Genomic DNA, 22426 nt, shown 5'->3' on the forward strand with positions numbered 1-22426 from the left:
GGACGACATAACGGCGTACGTGGAGACGGTTTTCTGCGCGAAAAATAACGACAGTTGCTTAATAGACTAGATGATGGCTAGGACAGCATAAGAGAGGCGACCTCCCGAAGGAATACTAAAACGGTTACCGGGGGTGTTTTCGCGGCCCTATGAGAGATGGAGTTTTAGTGGTTATACCTGGCGATAGTCCCGCGTGAGGAAAGTCCTACACACGGGGAGTCTTGCACGACTCCTGACATGGTGCATCAAGCAACAATCTAACTCTACAGATAAACAAAAAAAAACATGTGAGTATATTTTAATATAACCGTAATAGTTACAATATAGTGTTTCGGCTTTTGGTGTCGCCTGATTCGCGGTGTAGTTTCAAATTTTCATTCAAGTGCATATCAGATAATAACAAGAACACTTTAGAGGTTTGTTCAAGAGGCTTTCTGTGGTACACAATTGTGTCTTTATCATGTGCATTTAATCGCATCGATTCATGAGAGCGAGATTTTCATAATGAAAAAGATTAGAATATTACTTTCTTGTGAAAGTCTCTGTTTTGAATAATCATTATGTTAAAATATGCATATGTGTTTTCTGCTTTGTTATCTGCAGTCACCGGTGTAATAATTTGTGGCTCGAGTATATGCGCTTCGAGCGACTTGCATGCATTGCGTTGAGCTCGGCGCGTAATTTATTGCAATCTAACCTTAATAATGTGTGTTCAGTGTTTAAAATTATGTGATATTTTCTTTGTTTCAGATAGCCTGATATGTTTGAATTTCTACAGTAAAAATGCAGATGTAAATAAAAGTAGTTCCCGTTGAAATTTCGTGAGGATGAGTGTATAGTGTCCACCGCTGTGTTGTGTCCTTATCGTGGCGTGTGCTTATGCGCGCGCGCGAGCCTTTCTTGTGCGATATGCCAAGTGCGGCGCATAAATTTGTTTATTCTAACTTAGCTGAAGTGTGTTTTACGTCAGAAATTATAAGATATTTTCCTTGTTTTAGATAGCCTAATATTTTTTTGAATACAGTAGAAATGAAGATATAAATAAAAGTAGTTCTCGTCAAAATTTCGTGATAATGAACGTATAATATCCGTTGCCGCTTTATGTGCTTTTTGTGGCGTGAGTGTGTGCGCGTCGAGCTACTCTCGTTTATTGTGATGAGTGGGGCGCGTAAGATTTTTGTATTTTAACTTAGCTGAATTGTGTTTGGCGTTAGAAATTATGAGATATTTTTCTTGTTTTAGATAGTCTGATATTTGCCTGAATTTTTACATCAGAAATGAATGTGAAATTGTATTCAGTTTTTAGTTAAAATGTCGTAGCAGTGAACATATAAATCCACCGTTGCGCTGTGTGCGTTGCGTGGTGTAAGCGTGTGCGCGTCGAATCTCTCGCGTGTATTGCGCTGAGTGTGGCGCGTAAATTTTCTATGTTTATTGTTTAAAAGTATATTAGTATAGTATAAATGAGGGGATTTGGTTTAAATTCCATGATGAGACCTGACAGAGACTGGCTCGTTGCCGGTGCAAGAGCCTTTTTAAAAAGGTCAGTAATTTGCTTGTTTTATTTCTGCATCTATTGTTCTTCAAACATCCTCCGCTGTACGGGCCAACAACCAAAAGCATAAACATCCTATTGTTGCAGGTTTCGAGAAGCTTGAAGGCGATCAATACGGCATGTGGAAAGCGATCGATACAGATGACGTGAAAGGCGATCGATAACAGATGACGGCTATTACGGTTTACATAACTCCTCCATGCCCAAGTTGAATGACGTCCTCGTCAGTCCTCATTTCGGAATGTTGTGGTTTCTTGTTTTTGCATTTATATTTATATATAATGAAAATTGTTCCAATTATTAGAATTACCATGACAATTACAAATGATGTTATTGACTTGTGGAACTCTATTCCAAATTTTGTGAAAACCGATATCTCTATCGTAGGTATAGCCTGTGTCTTCAATGGCTCAATTCTCCGCTTATGACTTTCAATTATTAGAGGTTGAACTTTCGGCGTCTTGAATTCTCCGACATTGTCATCCAACCTGTGTCCTTGTATCAGCAGGTTGTTTCCTCCAAAAATCTTCGTTCCGTAGAACATGACTCTGTTTTTATTACATTCAATTTTTGATGCCTGAAATGCCAAAGGTGCATTCGTTGAAATTATAATTGCCTTTGAGTTTTCTGCAAGGATCTGGTAACATGTATAGTCGTTTTGATATATCAATTGGCATCTCCTTGAAAATAATTTTATTATTGACCCATCCAACTTCCACGGTATAGTTATATTCTCCGTCTGATTTTTTTGGTTGATTATAGCAAGTCTTTGAAATAGAGAAAATTCAATGGAATTAAGGATAGGCATTTATATTGTGTATATTATGGAATCATGGGTTGTTACGACTGATCTCTGAGCAAATCTGAAGTCCAACAAATTATGATAATAAGATATTAACTCTTTTTGGGAATAAAGTTCTAATAGATGAGCTTTTGTACTCGATATTTGTTCGTGGGTTAATTTTTCTAAATTAAACCTTTCATCAGTAAAAACGAATGATCTTTTTATTTTTCCTAATAAATTTAGAAAGTGTTGTTCTTGTACAATAAGAGTTATAACTGTTTCAAATAATTCAAATCGCGCATATTGGTCATTAAGTGTTGTCATAATATTTCGTAAATTTTTTTAATTATTTCGGTATTTTCATTTATCGTTTTACTAATTTGGTTCATACAACTTATTGATTTATTTAAAACCACAATATCTTCATTTTGTTGCTTTTCAAAATTTTCCTAATAATTGTTAATCTTTTCTATATCTGAGTCTGGATTTCCGAATATATATTTTATCATTTTCCCTACTCTATGTATTAATCCTCTTTTTCTTCTTCCGTCAAACGGTGCAATTTCTTGTAAATCTTGATAAATTTCTTCACATAATAATTTGGCTTCCATTAATAGGCTTCAATTTTCAAGTTCTTTCCTTGAAGATAGTACAGTGTAATCAGTTAGAATCCTGCCACCTCCTTGCTGGTAATCATAACATGTTGCATCAGGGTTAATTTCCTTGCTTCTTACGAGTATCATTGAAACTATCGCGATTACTGCCATTCTCAGGACCGTCATCTTCTTCCTGCAAAGAAGAAATTTTTCTTAATTTTTTTACGCTTCTTAGATCGTAACGACGTGGCTGTCCGTGTATATAACACTCTAATGAGGGACCTTTTTGTTTTTGAACTAATAATTTTTGGTAACGGGGTGAGATTTTATTCCGTTGTTGTTGATGGGTTTTAACATATATTTCTTTACTTTCCAATTCATTGTTTAAATCATTAGGTAATTTTTGTTTTTGTTTCTGTCTTTTATATAACTCATCGTAGAAGGGTAAAATTTCCTTTTTCCGTATTTCATTATTTTCCGTATTTTGTTATATTCCTCACTTATATCTGCTCAAGGTTCGATGACATGTTTGTATAGTTCTTCATACGGTCCATACAGTAAGGTGAATGGTGCAAAATTTGTTGATGAATGAATACTTTGATTATATATTAAGATTGCTGTTGTCATACGATTCTTCATTGTTACCTGGGGATTTTTGTCGGCTAAAATACTCAGTTTTTCCCTTGAAGTTGAATGTAATCTCTCTATTGGCCCATTTAATGTATGTCTATTGATTGTAGTTTGATGATATTCGATCTTGTGTATTCAACAAAATTCCTTAAATACTGCAGAATTAAATTCGCTCCCATTATCCGTAGTAATTTTATCTGGAAAATTATGATGCGATGCAAAAAGCCTTAATTTGTTTAATACTGTTATAGCGTTTCCATTTGATAGATGATAAGCTTGAGCGTATTTTGAAAATATGTCAATAATTGTTAAAAATCTTTCTTTTTCAACATGAAAAATATCCATATGTATATACTGTAACGGTCTATTGGCGATAATAGGTCCATATTTTCCTGTATTGTAAGGCTTTTTTTCATATTTGTGTTCTAAGCACAATTCACATTGGATAATATAGTTTTGTATAAGTTTATCCATGTTTAGTGTAAACAACTCCCTTTTAGAATGAGCTATCGTTTCCTGAATTTCGTTCTGGGTTTTATTATGATACTCCTCAAGTTTTTTAAGAAAATTATTTTCGTCTAACACGGGTATACAAGTATTTGTTTTAATTAACTTTAGTTTTTCATTAAAATGTTTTTGCAGCACTTGGTAAGCAATAACTTCTAAATCCTCATTTGTGAAGTAAATACCGCATTGTTTATCAGGTTTAATATTTCCATTTAGAAATTTTAACAATTGTGTTTCGGCTCCATCCTTATTAATTTTTACGATGTACTGAATCTTGAGCTTATCTTTATTTATTTTTACACCGTAATCCCTTCCTGATTTTATTATAATACTGTAATTAAATGCATAAATATTTTTGTCTGTTATAGGCGATGAAAATACTGGATCTTCCTCAGCAGTGTGGGCTGTTTCCAGATCGTCGTTAGGATCTTCGTCCACTTCCTCAATTCGGTGTGCTGTTATATCAGAGGCTTGAGGAACCATTGAAAGTGAGTCGTCATCCTCTTCTTGATTATTAATTTTTATTCTGCTTAGGGCGTCAGCCACATAAATTTCACATCCTTTTTTGTATTTAATATCGTAGTCATATTCTTCCAATGTTATTCTCCATCAAATCAAACGTGAATTTGGTGTTTTTAAATACCAGAGCCAAGTGAACGGCTTATGATTCATTTCGATTGTAAATTTTTTCCGTATATGTATGGCCTAAAATGTCGACATGCCTCGACTATTGCTAGTAGTTCTTTTTCAATGGTCGAATACTTTTGTTCGGCTGAATTCAGGGTTTTTGAAAAAAATTATCTGAGATGTTTATCTTGTGATAAAACAGAGCCAATTGCGACATTTGACGCATCTGTTGTAATAGTGAATGCTTTTGTAAAATCTGGGTAAGCAAGTATTGGTACATTGACGATTATTTCTTTTAATTTATTAAATACTTCTAGGTATTGTCTGTTCTTTATATTTTGGCATAATTTTTTATAAATTTCCTATAAAATCCTGTTAATTCTGAAAATGCTTTGATTTCTTTCTGTGTCTTTGGGATCGAATATTCTACAATGGCTTTGATCATATCTGGATTTGGTTTAATTCCTCCTTGTGTAATTATATGTCCCAAAAAGGGTAATTCTTTTTGTAAAAATTCACTCTCATCAAGTTGCACTTCTAAACCATATTCTCAAAGTTCCTCAAATATTAGTTTTAGATGTTCCTGCAGTGCCTTGGAGAATATAACTGTATCGTCCATGTATATACGAAACAAAATTTGTGTAAATATTTTCTGAGAATTTTGTCCATTAACCGTTGAAATGTAGCTGGTGCGTTCTTTAAACCGAAGGGCATACGACAATACTAATAATGTCCATTTTCTACGGTGAAGGCTGTTTTCTCCACAGAATTTTTGGTCAACTGGTATTTGACGAAATCTCTGTGCTAAATCTAATGTAGTAAAATATGTGCATTTTTCCAAATTCTCTAAAATATCATCCATCCTTGGCAAAGGGTATTTGTCCTCAATAGTTTTATCATTCAACTAACGATAATCAATAACCATTCTCCATTTCTTTTTGCTACTTTCATCTTGCTTCTTGGATACTATCCAGACAGGCAATGAGTAAGGTGAATTACTTGATTGAATAATTTCGTCACTTAATAATATTCTCATTTGATCTTGAATAAGCTCCTTCAAATTATATAGATATTTGTAACTTTTGACGTGAATCGGGTTTTCATCCTGTGTTCTTATTTTGTGTGTAACTGCATTCGTGGCTGTTAATTTTTCACACTCATTATAAAACAATCCTTATATTTCCGACATAATGCTATAATGTTCTCTTTTTCTTCCTCATTCATGTGCTCCGTTCAGATCTGCATCTTTGTCTCCTGATGATTACTTAGTATGACTATCTTACATTTTTCTAACATATTATTTGAATAGTTAATTTCAAATTTCGGTGTGCTAATTACTTAAGTCCTATAATCAATATTTACTTTTAAATTCCGTAGATCTTTGTGACTTATTAAACAGTAGAATTCCAAGGAGCGATTAAAAATATAATTAATGTATCGTCTCCTAACTCTTGTAAAATTGAAAAAGTTAGTGCTTGTGTTCCTTGCGTTGTTTTATGCACAGATTTAATTTCGAATTTAGCGATGGATTCGTAGTTATTATGTGTAGTAGTTCAGGTGAACTGCCTATATTATTCAAATTCACTATGTTTCTTTGGTTGGATTGGAATCTTGTTAAAAATTTTCAGTTTCTACATTCTCCTGGTTTTCATAGTTGCTATCAGCTCTATTAATATTTTCTTGTTCCTCGTTATAAGCTACTTCCTCTAGTTGCTGCTCTTCCTAATAGTGCAGTTCTTCGGAAATGGAATTGGTCCGGTACACCCAAAGAATTTATTTTGAGAGGCAAAATTATTTGACCAGTTGCTTTGATTATTGTTTGACCTATTTGTGTTTCTAGTATTAACCGACATCAGTATAGGTTGAGGGTTCTGGGTAGGTCTTCCGAAATTATTTGCAATCGTCGGTACCAAATTATTTTGTGCATTCGCGGGTCTAGGTGCAAATGGGCATGGACTTTTATTTGCTCCGAAGACATTGAACGATCCGTTATTTCTTTGATTTGTAAACAGGTTTGTGTTTTTTGAATTATTATTCGCATTGTTAGTTTTTAGTTTGTTATCACGTTGTCTCGCGGAATTTAAACATGCAGCTTGTTGCTCATGATTGTTAAGCTCTCTGCACTTTGTCAGACAAGCTTCTATATCCTCTAATTCAAAATGCGTAAGATGTGTATAATACGGCTCCTTTATAAACACATTTTTTGCAACGTTTTCATACTCAATCTTTATCGTTATTAAGCTACGATCTTGATTGTTTAAGTGAATATGCTCTTTTAGTTTATTTAAACAATTTTTGATTTCATCAGCATATTTTTCATAGTTTTTATTTAATAGTTGAAAACAAGAGCTAAGTTTATTAAATAGCAAGTCCTCCGAACACGGATCACTATATCTATTTATTAGGAGATTTTTACATTCGTTCCACGTTGCTGGATTATTCGCGACTATTAAATTCAAAGATTCTTCGCAAATTCTTGATTTAACGAAGAAACGTGATCAACAATTTAAATAAAAACAATGATAGTCATTCGATTGAAATATCAATGTGAGGAATGGCCTCGCGCGCCCTATGGCCGCGAGAATACAAAATTACGTTATCGTTTTATAAAAATGTATCAGCACGGCTGTCATGGGCTTGATACTAACTGAATGAGTGTCGCTGTTCTATCAGCTTGTTGGAATGCATGTTTACACGTGTTTGCGTCTCATGCGGCGTTTCGAGCAGGCCTTGAGTGAGCGCAGGGCTTGTGTATTTGGAAGCGGGGCTCTGTCTTTGTGTGAATTAGTGTGATCGCTTGTTTCGGTACACATTTATATATAGGTCTAATTGACTGTGTGATTGACTGCGCGGTATGTGTTGTGCATGCCTGTATGAATGAGAATATGTGCCTCTTTGCGTAAGTCCTAGTGAATGCTAGTAGGAGTAATTGTGGATATAATGTCTTTGTTTGTGTGCATGAGTGAAGGTATGATGTGTGCTGCGTTCGTATAAAGTGTAAGTGAATGTACATGTATTTGTCGTTTTTTTGTATACAAGATTAAAGCAGTAGTATGTGTTGTTTAGATGCAAATGTGTATGAATGTATGCGTTTTTGCGTGAATGAATGTGGATGTTTGTTTAAGTGAAAGTGTAGATGGGTGTCTGCTTGAGTAAATATGTGCATGTGTATATTAGAATGTGTGTATTAATTGGTGCATTTCCTCTTATTTTTTCAGGACCTTGAGTTTCATGTAGAATCTAAGATACAGGGGTACGCTGACTACGGGAATTTGAAGACAGGCGGCGGGCGCTACCTTCTGGGGGAGCGCGGCGAAGTCCGCTTCCCGGTTATATGTCCTTATGATGGTTATGTAAGTATATCTGCCATGATTCATTTCATTTTTATTTTTATTACAGTATTTTTATAACGCGTTTGTTTTATTTGCAGCTCGGAACTCGCGTAGTAATGTGGCCTGCTATGGAGTGAGCAGACGACGAGGAGATTGATCCTGATTATTTTGGAGATCTGCTCATGGCAAAGCGTAAAAGCGTATCGTACAATGGGAAGAGAATTAGTTTCTTCAAACGCAAATGTCCCTGGAAAAAGGTTAGTATCCACGTAATTATATTAATCCCTTTTCTTACTTTCTTCTGTTATATTATTATTCTTTTTTTATATTTAAAATTGAATTGCTTGTGTGTTTCAGCCATACACGATGGTGGTTTATTCCGGTTCAAGACGACCAGCGTATCTGCCATTGAGTATTGAGCATAAGGATACTGAGGAAACGCCGATAGTTATCATGCTACGGTGCGACGTGCAAGAGGGCTGCACGTCGTACCAAAGAATGTTGCAGTGTCTTTGCCACGGAAACTTTATGTTGTTCGAGGTTGAGACAAGCGCCTCAGATTGACTCAACAACATTTTTTTTTATTTCTTTTACTGTTTATAATATATAATGTGTATGTGATTTACAATATTTTCTGAATTATTTGTTCATACCCTACCTTTCTAATTAAATTTTTCTATCCTATTTTTACGTTTGATACGATTACTATAAAATGAAAATTCCAATTTGCGTCCAGTGGCCAGTACCTGGACACCTTATAATTATTTAAAATGCAAGATTTTAGTATAAAAGTTGTTTGTTTGTTTTTATTTTTCTGTTATTAAAATAACCTGCAAACATAAGTGCACGATATTAGATAGATAGTGTTTTCTTCTTTGATTATAAACTATTAAAAGATTTAGAATATTACTTCCGGTGCTTTTGAGTTAGTGTGTGTTCTTTTAAGAATATGGTCATGAATCATGATCCACATTGAAGCATGAAAGAAGCTTTTGGTCGCGTAGGATTTATTGAAATATACTTAGATTTTAAAAATGATTTATAACTTGGAGGTCATTTACTTATACAAGTAATACGAATTATTGAAGCGACAGATTGCGGAAATAAGAAAATATCTATACGTTAGATTTTAAAATTCAAAAGTGTGAGTGCTTCGGTATGCGTGACTACTGATCTTATGGACTGCAATTTGATGCTTCTTTATTCGTTCGAACTATCATCAAGATTTGATAGATTTTCCTCGGTGTGTTGCAAAGTATCTTGAATGCATGGTGGTGGATCTTTGAGAGTTGTGCATCTCTTTATTTTATCCATGACCGTTATTTTGATCACATCACCATTTCTTAATTTAACATTTTTGGTTCTATAATCTATGCCGACAAGTTCATACGGACCTCCGTAATCCTGGCTGTGCTTGCCCTTTTGTGGTTCTTTTAGCATATAAACCAGCTCCCCTTTTCTGAAATGTTTCACGTTAAGTTTCCTGTCGTAATAGTATTTTGATCTATATTTTGCCTGAACTAGGTTCATTGCTGCCAACGTTTGTAGTTGAGATAGATTGCTTATTGGATCAGTTATATACTGGTTATAGATCATGGATATGTCGGTGTCCCTTAGCTGGAAACTCGAAGGTGTACGTGGTTTCTGCCCGAAGACTAACTCGTGCGGTGTGAAATCTGACGCCTCATACTCAGTGCAGTTATATGCGTGCTGGCAAATCGAAAACCACTTGCTCCAATCTGTTTGTGACTCCATATATTTCTTTAAATATTCAGCTAGTGTATGATGCATTCTTCCGATACCACCGTTCGATTGCGGGTGATAGGCTGTTGAGCAATATTTGTCTATTTTAAACAGTCTGGCGAAATCTTCGGAGTCTATTTTGGAAGTGTGTGCCTTGATCTGTCAAAATAGCTGCTGGCGGGCCAGAATAGCATATTACTTTATCTGTGAATGCTCTTGCGACCTCTTCAGCTGTCGCTCTTCTTACAGGTACCAGTATACAATATTTTGTTAGCCAATCTTGCACTGTTATGTGTATCCCTGATTTTGAGAGGTATTCTTGTTTTTACCCTTATAAGTTTGTTGGTTTGGCACTGAGGGCAGCCCAGCACAAATTGCCGTACATCCGGTCTTATGTTGCGCTAGTAATAATGGTTCACGAATTTACTTATGGTCTTGTTTATGCCGCTATGTCCGCCTACAGCAGCTTCGTGGTATTCTGTGATTAACTTGTACCTGTTTGCCCCCGTAGGAACAGGTAAAGAGTTGAGATAGATTATTCCGATAGCTAGTATGCTATTGAGCATCGCCTCAAATAGACTTAAAAAGTCCGTCCACTCTGATAAACTTAGCATTTTTAGATCTCTAATCAATGCAAAAGAATTTATATTTAATTTCAAGATTTCTAACCTTAAATTTTTAATATATTTTTTTTAATTAAATGTGTTTTAAGCGGTTTTTCATAACGTGACTTTTGATGAATAATCCAAAAAGTTTCATGCCGTTAAAGTCTGCTATGAAAACATTTCCCAAACTTCTTTCGGTGTTTTATAGAGTATTCTCATTTACGTATTCTCTTTTCAGCATGGCGTCAAGGATTCCCGTTTCCAGGTATATATTCGTGTTTAGTAGGAAGATCATGTTTTCCTTGTATCTAAATGAATGTTCTGGAATTTCCTTCAGTTTGGTAAATAATGCAGGTACCTAATTTATTGGTATCGATCATGGAGGTTTGTCTCTTGGTGGCCTTGTGTTCACTACGAGATATCGATTCAGCAGTGCATTTTTGCCTCTTTTAATTATTATTACCTCTCTTGTGCTCATGTCATCTGATTTTGGTGTAGTAGTGTCATTGTTGCTTGCATGCTGGATCTGAGAGGTTTGCGAATTGTTTTGTTCTAAGAGGTTTTGTTTGTCGCCCACATTGCGCGAATGTCTGTTGCCGCTGTTTGCGTTATACGATTCTTTAGGTTCGGAATTTTCAAGGTCCTACAATGTATTGGATTCTGCCCTTATGTATGGCGTGAATTGTCTGCCGACTAAGTGCAAATGAATATATTCATGCGATTGGTTTGTAGTGATGTGCCAGTAGTCCACAGTTTCGTTGCTCTGCTGGTAATGTATACATACATTTTGTTGGAACTTCCAAGCAAAAATGTATGCGCAATCGGCATCTGCTGTTTTGATAATGGAATAGAATATGCAATTGCTCGGTGGGTTCGGTGGTATGTTATCACTTCGTATAAGGCTTGCATGTGGGTCTGCACAGTGATCTTCGTAATATTCTGATTCTTCAAAGATATGAGACAGACGTGTCCGGTGTCGTTGTCTCTGCTTCTTGTTCTCGTTCGGCTTGTCGTAAGACGTATGAAAAATCGTCAACGGTTAAAAAACAGATACCTGTATACTATATCAAAATCGTATCTTCGTAGGGCTGCTTTTAATCTATTGAATCGTAGATTTACTTTTTTCGTGCTGTGAAAATGCTTGAGAGGTTCATGATCTGTGATCACGTTGAATTTTCGGTCGTATAGCCAATGTCTAAACTGCTCCTCTGCGGCAAGAAGTTCTTTGTCATATGTTGAATATCTGAGGTCACTGCCCTTGAGTGGTCTTGAAGCATAAGCGGTCGATCTTGTCCAATTTTACCTTGACCTATGACGGCTCTGAGCCCATAGTCACTGGCGTCACATGTTTGTAATGGTTTGAAGGCTATTCGACATATTCGAAAAGCCCGCGTCTGCGAAGCAGGAGAGGACGAGACGTGCGCAGGACGAAATGTAGGTATCGGTATGTATGTATGGGTTATAAGAGGTGATTTGTAGACAACGCGAAGCTGAACAGGTCAGATTAGAGCGAGGAGGCTAGCGACGAACAGGCTCCTGCGCAAAAGTGCGATCCCAGCGAATAACCAGAGTGACCCGAAAGGGGTAAGCATGTCTATAACTGGCCAGTCAGCGAAATGTAATTATTGTAAAAATGACACGAAGTTAATTGAAACAGTTTATTGTAACGGACGGAGAACGGTTGTGCGAAGGCAAGAGTTTCTAAGCGGAAAGACCAAGGTCGAAGACCGGTAAACCAAAAGTCGACAGACATCCACACACGGAATCTACATCTGGAGCAAACCGAGACCTCAGCGGTTCTCCTCTTGCACGGCTTCCCACAGACAGATCGGCCTTCCAGCTCTCCGGGCTGGAGATCCACAAGCAAGTGTCGTACGCATTATAGGTGACGAGGGACGTGGCAATATCTCGTTGGAAAATTTGCTTTGACTATAATAAAGATTTAACATTATACTGACCACGGCTTTTGGACGTATAAACAAGAGTGAGTATGAGTGGTATGAGTGTGTGTGCGTGTAAAATACGAGACATCTCGCGAGAACTATCGTGGTAATATAGCTCTGTATTGCATTCTACTATTTTATATAATTACAATTATGTCATCAAATCCTATGTCATGAACGAGATATATCTTCCTTATAAATTATATGTACATTAAATATCCAAACCACGCAGTTATTACATGGCGCTCAACGCAAGGGCATGACGTAGGACAATTTGATGACATAAGGTGTATAAAATTAAAATCTAAATTAGTCAATAATTATTATTTACATACATCTGACCTCGCATGGTACTAACGCGAACCGGTAAAGGTAGCGATATAGAGAAGATGACTAACGCAGACATTGATGAATTGAAAGAGCAGGTAGCACGACTATCGGCCGTATCGACAGCGTCCGAAAACGAAAACAAAGTATTGCGTAAACAGCTCGATGAACTGAAGGAGTTAAACAAGAAATTAATGGACATGCTTGATTCAAGTTCAAGCGGAAATAATCGCATGTTAGAAGCACGCAGTCTAACGGGAGCCAGACCTCGCCTGGACGTTCAAATAATAATCATAATTCGACCGAGGATTCCGAGAATCCAGATAATAATGGACGAAATAATGATGAAAACGCGGTTGACAATCTCAATCTAGATTTAGTAAGCGGTATTTTAAGCCATTTTGAATCCCTCAGTATCTCGGTTGTACTACCAATTTACGATGGCAAAAATGGAAACCCAGTCCAATTTATTGAAAAATTAGAGAAATACTCCGCTCGAAAAAGGACAAAGACGGAACAGAAATTGTTAATAGTCGAGGACGCGTTGAAGGGGAGAGCACGCGTGTGGTTCGAAGCACGGTTCAACCCGTTCATTTCGTTTGAATATTTCAAGACGATAATCTTGAGTGAATTTTACGGGGTTGAGGCGCGCATAAAGTTCAAAGCGGAATGGACGAGTAAAAAATTTAGAGCATCTGACCGATCCCTACGCGGATATTTTAACGAGCAAGTTCGTGCGGCTAAGTACATTTCTCCGCGATTAGATGACTATGAGATTCATTATACGATTATTAAGCAGTTGCCACAACGCGCGCGGGATGCGTTAACTGCAGTAGAATACACTGACTCAGAAAGAATTTCGAAGGCGTTACAGCGATTAGATGCATCTCATAGCGAGAATTATAATAATGGTAATTACCCGAGATCGGCCGCGCAGTAGGATCAACAACAACACGGTAATCCCCAAATTAATCACATGCGGAGGAACAATTCTTATAAGCGCAATAACAATTACGCCGGTCAACAGTCGCGAGATGGCCCAGAGACACGACGGCAAGAAAATTGGCGAGAGCAAACATTTGAGGCAAACAACAGACATTTCGCAATACCCGACATGACGCAACCACCGCCGAACATACGAGACAGCTTGACGCCAGGCCCAAACAATAACAATGACAATCGCGATACTCGAGCCACACGTGAGAATAACAGCCCGAACACATATCCCATACGAGCCTTACAGCGCTCCGAATTTATAGCCGATTTATGTTGGGATGTAGAAGCCGAGCATGGGAATACGGATGCGCGATTAGAGACTCGTGTAGTAAGTCCGCGTATACAAGCCAGCGTAGCGGGGAAAGGTGTCTTGGTGTTAATAGATTCAGGAACGGACATCACTTGCATATCTCATAAATTCTACGAAGATCTCGAAAAAACCGGAGCGAAGATACCTGAATTGCCGGTAAGCAATTTATCGGTGTGCGTGGCAGTCAGTCAAAAAGCCATAAGCATTCGAAAGAAAGTATATTTGAGCGCGAAGTACTGGAAATTTGACTTCGAGTATACGTATCTTGTGGTCCCCGGATTATCAGCTGAAGTGATTATAGGCGCAGATTTTCTTGCGAAGAATGGAGGAATAATAAATTTTAAAGACGAAACGTTCGAGCTCTGCGGAGAGAGAGTGCCGGATGGGTTGATCTTGTACAGGGGAGAGTCTCACGCGAACGATAAAGGGGAGATTGAACCTTGTTTTAGTTTGCAATTACGGGTAGTCGAGACAGAGAAAGGAATTAATAGTGAGCAGGAAAGAGATGGGTGTTGCGAGATATCGAGCATGGGGGGTGTATATGACGAAGGGGCTTGCAAGAGTTTATCGACAAAGAGCACGGGACATAACGAAATCGAGGCACCGCACGACGTAAGGACACACATACAGAAATATGTTGAAACGCTACACAATTTGACTTCAGCGCAAAGATCGATCGTGTTACAGCTGTCTTTGAGAAATAGTGCAGTATTTTCAGATAGGCCAGGCCGTATCAAGGGCTTTGTACATAAGATTCGAGTAGTGAAAGAGAAACCTTTTTTGAAACGGTCGCAACCGGTCCCGTTACATCAAAAAGGCCAGCTGGATAGCGAAATATAGAAAATGGAGGAAATGGGCGTGATTAGAAGAGCGAACAGCGAATACTGTAATCCGATGCGAATCGTTAAAAAGAAAAACGGTAAGATTAGACCAGTTTTAGATGCACGGTGGGCGAACCAAATTATATCGGCTTGTCACGAGGCACCGCGACGAGTTGAGGAATTAATTTTAAAGCAAGCAGGGGTAAAATATTTGTCAACGACGGATTTGGTCAAGGGTTACTGGCAAGTGCCTTTAATTGAGGAGTCTAAGAAATACACTACGTTCGTATACAACGGGCGTATGTACGAGTACAATGTGTTAGCATTCGGCGTGAAGGATTCCGGCGCAGACTTTATAAAAGCGTTAGATTTTGTGTTGGGTCCCGAACTCGACGAATTCGTAAGCGCCTACGTCGATGATTTATTGATTACATCGCGAACTTTTGAGGAACATGTGGGGCACCTGGATAGGTTATTTCGCCGTTTGATGGATCATGGAGTAACTCTAAGCTTGGAAAAGTCGCTCTTTTTTCGAGAATCGGTACCGTTTCTGGGTTTTATTTTGACGCAGGAGGGTATAATGCCCGACCCGGAAAGATTACAAGCGCTTAATGAGCTCGAGCCGCCCAAGAACAAAAAACAGTTGCAGTCGGTACTAGGCATGGTGGGATATTATCGTCGGTTTGCGGTTAAACATGCATACTTTATCGAGTCGTTTAGAAATCTGCTAGGAGCTGGTGATTGGAATTGGTCTGACGAGCACGAGAGAGCTTTTCGAGAGTTAAAAAGGAATTTCATGGAATGTGTGGTTTTAAGCCACTATGTCCCGGGTGTGAGATTTCGAGTACAGACCGACGTCAGTGATATAGGGATATCGGGAATTTTATATATGCTGGATCACGACGACAGTCCGAGGATAATCTCTTTGGTATCTCGTGTTTTGACGAAATATGAAAGAAATTACACAGTGACTGAAAAAGAGTTATTGGCAGTGATCTATTCGATACTGAAATTCCGATATTATTTGATGGGAACGCGATTTCACATTATAACCGACCATAAGAATTTAACATTTCTATTGTTCTCACAATTTAGTAGCGCGCGGTTAATGAGGTGGATACTGTGTTTGCAGGAATATGATTTTGAAATTATACACTGCAAAGGAAGGGATAACGTGGTCGCGGATTTTTTTAGCCGAAATCTACGCGGCGAGGGCTCAGATGGGTACCCGAATTTATTGGTATGGAATTGTATGAGGGAGGCATCTCGTGTCGAAACGGAGTCCACGAATGAATTAGTAACAGTTAATATGTTAAAAGCATTGCAGATGAAACCGGAGCTAGTTAGCGAATTAAAAAGGGTAAAGGACCGTCAGCGCGAAGATGAACATCTAAAGGGAATGATAGCGAGTAAACCTAAAAGTGTGGAGTTGCGGGAGGAGCAAGGCATATACTATATAAGGAATAAGGCCGCAGACGCGTGGAAATTGTTTTTACCGCTCACGATGGTCATGACGACACTTAAGTGCACGCACGAGCAGTTTGGGCACGCAGGTGCATATAAATTATTCAAGTATCTCGAGCGATTCTTTTATTGGCGTGGGATGAGGCGCGATGTCAAGAATTTCACCCGTAGTTGCGATGTATGTCAAAGGGTAAAATATCTCAATAATAAGATGGAGGGGAGCTATCAATTCTTGAAAGCGTCATGACCAAACGAGTTGGTGTCTGTGGATTTTTTTAGGCCGTTACCGACCTACTGGGGGAGTACAATACCTGTTTGTTTTGCAGGACGTGTTTAGTAAGCTTGTGACCATTTATCCGATAAAACGCGCAACGACGCAGATATGTTGGACTAAGCTGCAAAAGCACTATTTTGAAAAGGTGGGAAAACCGGAGAGAATCTTAGCAGATCATTGAACCTAATTTACGGCTACCGCGTGGAGACAAAGGCTTGAAGAGCAGGGCATTAAGGTGTTATTCTTATCGATTCGTCACCCTCAGTCAAACCCGGTGGAAAGGAGTATGCGAGAGATAGGTAGAATTCTTCGTACGTATTGTAGCGACCGACACACGAAATGGGTGAAATATGTGGAGTTTGTAGAAAATTGCCTAAACTTGACGACACATCACAGTACGGGATATACCCCTTATCAGTTGCATTATAATAAAAGGCCGCGGGAAAAAATCGAAGAATTGTTCCCCCTGCTGAGAAATGTACCGATCGATCACAAAGTATACGTGAAGCACGCGAATGATAATTTGAAAAGGGCCTTCGAGTCGCGATGTAGGGCACAAAAGTTGCGACGCTGTGCCTCCCAACACAGGTGCGCAACACCTAGAGCCTCGCGTGCACTAGGATTTTTCTAAACGTAGGATTTGACCGCGATCATCACGTTTGGGAGAACGCTAGGGAGAGGGGAAAATGATCACACACAATGGTTAAGTTTTATTGCACATGTATTTCGCCCAGCCCTTCCCTACAATACGGTGGCTGTAGTGCCTCCCGCGCACAGTTTAGCCACGCAGGGCTTACACTGGGACGCTTAAACACGAGCCACGCTCGTGCAGCAGACGGCTGGCCACAGGCCCAGGTCCAGTCCGCTGACGGCTGACTCTCTCTCTCTCTCTCTCTCTCTCTCTCTCGCGGGCTATGCCTCCCGCTTGTGGCAAGCCCGACCTGCTGCAGCCGCGCAGCTATAGGGTTTTCTCTTGCGCTGTCTCTATCTCACGCACACGCGTTTCCTCGCACTGTTCTCTCTCTCTCTCTCTCTCTCTCTCTCTCTCTCTCTCTCTCTCTCTCTCTCTCTCTCTCGCGTGCGCTGGCCAGACGCCTCGCGCAGAAGACGTCTTGGTGTGCGCCCGCACTGTTCACCAACACCCTGGTCTCTCGAGTTCTCTCTCTCTCTCTCTCTCTCTCTAGTGTGCCCGCACCACACTCGTCTCACTCTCGGATCTCTCTCTCTCTCTCTCTCTCTATCTCTTTCTCTCTCTCTCTCTCTCTCTCTATCTCTTTCTCTCTCTCTCTCTCTCTCTCTCTCTCTCTCTCTAATACTTTCTTACTCGCTCTCTCCCTGGTGGACGTCCGTCGGTGCTCCCGCCGGCGCCTCCCTGACTCTCGTGGACCTGGTGACGGCTAGCTTCCTCGGCTCTCCCACGCCAAGGCTGCTGGTTGCTCTGGTCCTCCGGACAATGATGGCGGACTGGCTAGCTTCCTTCCTCTCGTGCGGATGGTTGCTGGCTCGTCCGGGTGTCGGCACTTGCTCGTGCACTCGCACAACCTCGGGAGACTCTCCCGATTCTCCTCGCAACAGAGGAGGCCACGTATCTCTCTCGCACGTCGACGTACTCCGTCGACAGTCGTGAGAGAACTCCCCGATTTCCCGCTCGTTCTCGCGCTCACTCTCCACTCGCGCTCGTCGGGCCCGCGCATCTTCCTCGCGCCTGATTGGCTGGCAGTCCGCGCGGATAGCGAGTCGCACATCGGCGCCCACTGATTGGCTCGCGACATGCGGAGGACCAATCAGCGCGCGCGCCGTCGAGGCTCACTCTCGCGCCAACGATGCTCACTCTCGCGCTAACGTGGACGGTTAGCCGGCCCGTTCTTCGAACTCGAGGTCAGGCTGGCACCGACAACAACAATCCAACTCGCTTGTTTCTTCCGCGCACTCAGAGCTTGGCCGCATCGAACGAGATTCCTCGTATCGACGCGGCTGCGACGTTTGCAACGTCGCAAAGTCAGTGTCGAAAGTCGAATTGAAAATCGGAGATGAGATGTTGCTGCGTGTGCCGCATCTTTCGGATGCACTTCAGAAGCAGATTTCAAAATTCTTTCACATATATGAAGGTCCGTATAAAATCGCGCAAAAGGTCGGCGAGAACGCGTATCGATTAGTAACATTGGGCGACGAAGCGATAGAAAAGGGCACTTATAACCGTTTTAATCTGCGAAAATATTATAGGTCGGGTATGAGCAATCGCTGAGTTAAGAACATTGTATAGAAAATTTGTATATCTAAGCGTGTAATTAGTTAAGTAAATGTTATGTATTTGATGTATATGAACGCTATGGAAACGAGCTGTTGTATGTATAGCAGTATAATCGAGACTACAAAAAGATGACGAGCATGGGATAAATGTAAATATTGCGGAGAGCGAGAATATGCTATGTATAATGTGACGACATCACGGCAGGTTGGCTTGTAATTGTGCGTTTCGACTAAACCGCTTTTCAGTTGAGAGGGACAGATGCAAGCGAGCTTGCCTATTAAGATCGATGGTATGCAGCATCCCATCGAGTGGGGTGTTTGTAACGGTCTGGAGGCCATTCGACATATTCGAAAAGCCCGCGTCTGCGAAGTAGGAGAGGACGAGACGTGCGCAGGACGAAATGTAGGTATCGGTATGTATGTATTGGTTATGAGAGGTGATTTGTAGACAACGCGAAGCTGAACAGGTTAGATTAGAGCGAGGAGGCCAGCGATGAACAGGCTCCTGCGCAAAAGTGCGATCCCAGCGAATAACCAGAGTGACCCGAAAGGGGTAAGCATGTCTATAACTGGCCAGTCAGCGAAATGTAATTATTGTAAAAATGACACGCAGTTAATTGAAACAGTTTATTGAAACGGACGGAGAACGGTTGTGCGAAGGCAAGAGTTTCTGAGCGGAAAGGCCAAGGTCGAAGACCGGTAAACAAAAAGTCGACAGACATCCACACACGGAATCTACATCTGGAGCAAACCGAGACCTCAGCGTTTCTCCTCTTGCACGGCTTCCCACAGACAGATCGGCCTTCCAGCTCTCCGGGCTGGAGATCTGCAAGCAAGTGTCGTACGTATTATAGGCGACGAGGGACGTGGCAATATCTCGTTGGAAAATTCGCTTTGACTATAATAAAGATTTAACATTATACTGACCACGTCTTTTGGACGTATAAACAAGAGTAAGTATGAGTGGTATGAGTGTGTGTGCGTGTAAAATACGAGACATCTCGCGAGAACTATCGTGGTAATATAGCTCTGTATTGCATTCTACTATTTTATATAATTACAATTATGTCATCAAATCTTATGTCATGAACGAGATATATCTTCCTTATAAATTATATGTACATTAAATATCCAAACCACGCAGTTATTACATGTTACAATAAAAGGTTGAGATAAATCTGGAGCTGCTAGAACTGGTTCACTACGCAGTACTTATTCGAGTTTATCAAAGGCCTTGTTGTTCTTCATTCTAATGAAACTTTTCATTCTTGCGTAATAAGTCATATAGTGGTTTCGCTATTTTAACAAAGTCTTTGATATACATTCTGTAGTATGCGAAGAAAGCTACTGCTTGCCTTACTTTCTTAGTAGTGGTCGGTATTGGATATTTTTCCGCAGCTTCAACCTTTTTCGAATCTGGACGAATGCATCCTTCTCCAACAATATGTTCCAAAACTACAGCTTCCCGCTTTAAAAATTGACACTTCTTCGGTTCAATAGTCAAGTTTGCTTCTACTACTCGTTGCATGTCACTCTTGAATCTTTTGGCATGTTATTCCAAATCTTCGCCTAGAATCATAAAATCGTCCGAGTAAATGGCTACCTCTTTAGATTGTAGTCCGGCCATGGCTAACGACATAGCCTTTGCGAAAGTATTGCTAGCAGTTTTCAGACCCATAGGCATTTTTTTGTATTGTAAATGTTGAAAGCCATGAGCGCCTACCGGAGTGCTAATAGTCCAGTCGAATTAGGTGGAATCACGTAATATATTTTCAAAAATTAAATACAGCAATGTTTCTGCACTTTATGGCGTAAAAAGGTATGTAGAATAATCATTTCCAAAAACTAACTAAAAAGGAGTAGAGGAAAGTTGTCAAATATGCATATCAGTGGCAAAATTACGTGTTTTTTTAGTTTTTTCAGTGCCGATCAAAATCTAGACGATCGATCAAAAAATAACTCATACTATGTTTAAGGTACTTAAATTACCTACACATAAATGCACCTGAATTATTTTTTCATCAATTAGTTAAGTGTAAAATCAATACCGAACGCGAAAAAATGCGTTTTCAAAAATTAGGCACTATTATTGCAAAAATCGATGGATGTTGATGAAACATACGGAAAAGATGGTCAATACAACTGTCAATATGTGTGCCAAAAGCTGATTTGATTGATTGTCATATTGTTGCTAATTACATTTGTTAATTTATTTTGATGATTTTTTTGCTTGTTGTTACTTGTTTAATTAACTAATTGTTGTTAATTGTTTAATTACTAACCGGTGGTTTCATAAGTTAATATCGCGGTTACAGGTTTTATTTGGACCAAAGAATCGTGTGAAAAAGAAAAATTTCAAAAAGTTAAAATTAAGATGCTGTTTGCAATCAACAAAGTGGGACGTCTAAAAAAGCGTTATAAATAAATCCTGGCAGGGTCAGAGAACAGTCGCTATGGAATTCGCTCTTTTTGCGTTGAATAGAGCATATTTTTGTCGTTATTCTCAAAAAAGAAAAATTCATCTAGGTCTCTTTCTTTGGAAGATAGTTTTTTTGTTTTATAACGTCAATTATTAATAAACTTTTCGACATATCGAACTGAAATTTTGGGAATAATTAAAGAAAGAGTTCAACTTCAATTTTCAAACAGTTTCACATTGATATTCTAGTTAAGAAACGCGCTAGCAAGAGTGAATGTTAACGTGAATGAATACTACCTGTGCGCGCGAGGAGGAATGCTGAGCGCGCGCGTGCGCGCCCGCGCCGCTCTCGGCTGCGCGCCCGACTTTTGATTTGAATTTTTCAAATTCGCTCGGGTCTCTGTAACTCGAGAACCGCTCGGTGGATTTTAATCTTCTCGAGACGAATTCGATGCCGTCATAAAATTTCATTTTTATAACAAAATTTCGTCGCAAACTCAAATTTAAATAATTTATAATTTAAAAATATTCTTAAAAAAAATAGTTTTAGCAAACTAATATTATTGGCTACCCGAATATGTCATATATTCAATTTTTACGGCTTTACGGAATTTTTTTCACTTTCTCGAGGGAATGATAGGGGCGCTGTAGGGTACATTCGAAGAAGACCGTTAGAAAATGGGGGTATGCCAGCATGACGTAGTCAGGACAGGTCGGCAGTCAGGAAGCGTCGGTTTTTCGTGTTTTGAAGCGGCTTGTTTTCGAAGTTATTCCATTTGTTTTCAACAGTTCTGGTGAACACAGCGAATAAAGCGTTTGTAATACTTCGCACAGTTTTCTAATAACGTCGTTTACAAGTGAATACATGTAAGTAATTGTGAATATTTTAATTTAAAAATAACAGTGTCGGAAGAACCGAAAAAGTTGTTTAACGCGTGTGTGTGTTTATATCTTTATATCAATAACAAAGATGAATAATGCTAATGCTCGGTAGCTAAACAATTTATAAATAGCATCCTTTGAACGAAGTACATAACCTCTCTTTCTCGTGCATGTATACACACACACATACACATATATATATATATATATATATATATATATATATACATACATACACATACATATACATATATAAATATACGTACACACACGCACACATCAGTAAATCTCCGAAATCGTTATGCAACGTCTAAATTTAATAAATATAGTGAGAATATACGTGATCTGAAACCGGATGGAA

At 39.2% G+C, this 22426-nt stretch overlaps 1 protein-coding gene across 6 annotated transcripts in view; it reads left to right on the forward strand.

The window, feature by feature from the left end:
* LOC107980542 overlaps positions 1-22426 on the forward strand; it is a 530828-nt gene that overhangs the window by 101186 nt on the left and 407216 nt on the right. Inside the window, exons 9-13 of one of the 6 annotated variants that reach the window (XM_031923446.1) lie at positions 4441-4560; positions 6639-6711; positions 7918-8052; positions 8130-8288; positions 8389-8661. The exons of 3 other annotated variants lie outside the window; for them this stretch is intronic. The gene's annotated coding sequence lies outside the window, so the exon portion shown is untranslated. Of the gene's footprint in view, positions 1-4440; positions 4561-6539; positions 6712-7917; positions 8053-8129; positions 8289-8388; positions 8662-22426 lie in introns of those variants that run through there. 2 more of the 6 variants (XM_031923406.1, XM_031923509.1) reach the window with 2 other exon arrangements.

Source organism: Nasonia vitripennis (genome assembly GCF_009193385.2).
Source record: "Nasonia vitripennis strain AsymCx chromosome 1 unlocalized genomic scaffold, Nvit_psr_1.1 chr1_random0002, whole genome shotgun sequence".
In the NCBI taxonomy this organism is placed as follows: domain Eukaryota; kingdom Metazoa; phylum Arthropoda; class Insecta; order Hymenoptera; family Pteromalidae; genus Nasonia; species Nasonia vitripennis.